Source organism: Palaemon carinicauda, chromosome 39 (assembly GCF_036898095.1).
Source record: "Palaemon carinicauda isolate YSFRI2023 chromosome 39, ASM3689809v2, whole genome shotgun sequence".
In the NCBI taxonomy this organism is placed as follows: Eukaryota; Metazoa; Arthropoda; class Malacostraca; order Decapoda; family Palaemonidae; genus Palaemon; species Palaemon carinicauda.
Window position 1 is genome coordinate 5,251,455 of NC_090763.1, and position 2,500 is coordinate 5,253,954.

The window sequence follows — 2,500 nt, forward strand, 5'->3', positions numbered from 1 at the left end:
CTACTTATGACGTGTCCTTTTTTTCCTATTTCATCCCTCACTGAGGAATACCTCTTCTCTTTCTTCTCTCTTTTATGTGGTTCATTTCATTATTGTTCTGGAGCTTGTTTTTATTATTGTTATAGTTATGGTTACTATTATTATTGCTCTTATTGTAATTATCATTATTATTATTACATAGATCATTTTTATAATAAAGCTCTTTTGAATATTTATGTTTAAAAAACACGACAAGTACACTAATTTCATATAAAATTACTTGAACAGCAAAATAAGAAGAGCCAAGAGGGAAAAGAGGAAGGTTGATACAGAAAATTGTTGATTACTAAAAAACTGTACATTCTACACAAGGCTAGTAAGGCTCACTGTAAGCGGCAACCCTCTTAAGGCTACACTGTTGAAAAATTACCGTAAGAAAACGGTAAAAATCCTGGAATAAATCTTGCCAGGCATTTACCGTTTTTAAAACGGATATGTTGATGTAAAAGTGTGATATTACGGCCACTAAACCGTAAAAGATAATAACAAAGTTGGGTAGATATCACGAATTTCTGTATTTTACTAAAATATGGCCGAGAACAGTATATTTTCACGAAGAATTTACGATTAAAATTACGATTCTTTATAACAGCGTAGGTCATTCATTTAGAATTTTAGAGAAATGCCAGCCTTACGCCAGCTAGGTATCTTTTCCCGTAAGGGTGGTAAGGTGTCAAAGGGTATGAAATTTCAGTTATCAAAACACTAGACCCTTTAAGTGTTTTTCTAATAAAAGAGGATCACTGATAAAGTTGAGTTTCCCGAGGTATGATCAACAATCGTCTGGAAATCGTTCAATGTCTCTCTCACTTCCGACATTTTTTGAAATTTCAGTTGTTAAAACACTTGACCCCACCCTTTGTGTCTTTCTGAAAAAAGAGGACTACTGATATAAGCTGAGTTTCCTTGAGAAATGATTAATAATGAATATCCCGGGTTGGTACCGGAGGTGCCTGGGCGGGCGGCCCTCCGGACTAGCGGCCGGCGAGAGTTGGGGCGGAGGCCGAGGACTTAGCGTGGTGTGGCCCGGGGCACAGGACTCTCATTTCCGACATTTATTGTCATTTATGCATTCGTAAAGTAATTTTACATTTCCTCGCAATAGGCGATAACGTGGCTAGAAGGAGCCGCTATTACAGGTCGTAAGGGAAGGTGAAATTACTTCTAACCATTTTATGTCGAATGTGTTGCAAGGTCATTATATTTCGCATGTAAGGCGACTGGCCTTACGAGCTTCTTTAGAAATTCGTCTATTATTTCTGTTTTTATCTTTTATCTAAAACGCTCACAATTTTCCTTTGTTTATTTATGAAGCTTTATTTAAGACCTCCAAAAACGTATTGACGATTTATCAGATTTTCTAGTCATATTATTTATCGCCTTCAATATTTTTTCTTATTCGTGAAATTTCACATTTAATTTTCAGATTTCGTAACGCAGTTATAGATATCATCATTATTTCCGTATTCAATCATAGTACTCTGTTTACGTGTATTTTCCTTTAACAACAGATGGTTTTGTTACATCTAAATTCGGCAATAAACCTTGGGTTGTTATAACAAGAAAACACCAGACCTCTAAAACATATGTCTATTAGGTATCTTAGAAATAAGTCTTTTATAAATTTCCATCATAATATTCACTGAGTTACAAATGCAAAATTCTATTGGACGCACGAACACATCTGGAATCCGTATATTTTTGTCACAGAATTATTATTATTATTATTATTATTATTATTATTATTATTATTATTATTATTATTATTATTATTATTAATTGCTAAGCTACAACCCTAGTCGGAAAAGCACAATGCTATAAGCCCAGGGGCTCCAACAGGGAAAATATCCCAGAGAGGAAAGGAAACAAGGAAAAATTAAATTTTTAAGAAGAGTAACAACATTAAGATAAATATCTCCTATATAAACTATAAACACTTAGAGGTAATAAAATGTATTTCATAAGTCAGTTGTCCTACGTAGCAATTATGATTAATGTTTTCAGGATCATGAATGTATGAATACATTAAGTGCAGGAATATCCTTGGATATTGTGACAGTCTAATATCCAGACGTTATATATTACCCTATGCGGTAGCCTATTGGTAACGTCCTCTGTGTTTTGGGCTTCGAGTCCCACTCAAGCTCTATAGTTTCTAGTAGCGTCTGCAACTTCATCATCCTTGTGAGATAAGGATGGAGGTGTTTGGAGGAGCCTATAAGTCTACCTGCTGAGTCCCATCAACAGCCATGTCTTGGCCTTATTTCTAGCTTGGGTAGAGAAGAGGCTTGGTCGTTGATCATATTTGCATGTATATATATATATATATATATATATATATATATATATATATATATATATATATATATATGTTGAAAATTTGCATAAAAAATCGCAAATTCCAGGTGATATTTACTACTGGCATTTTACCGTTTTAAAAACAGATATACTGACGTAAAGA

The 2,500-nt window shown here is 34.0% G+C and overlaps 1 protein-coding gene across 1 annotated transcript in view; it reads right to left on the minus strand.

Annotated features, from left to right (window-relative positions):
- Positions 1–2,500, minus strand: part of LOC137630933 (uncharacterized) — a 9,041-nt gene that overhangs the window by 6,138 nt on the left and 403 nt on the right. The window lies entirely within an intron of this gene.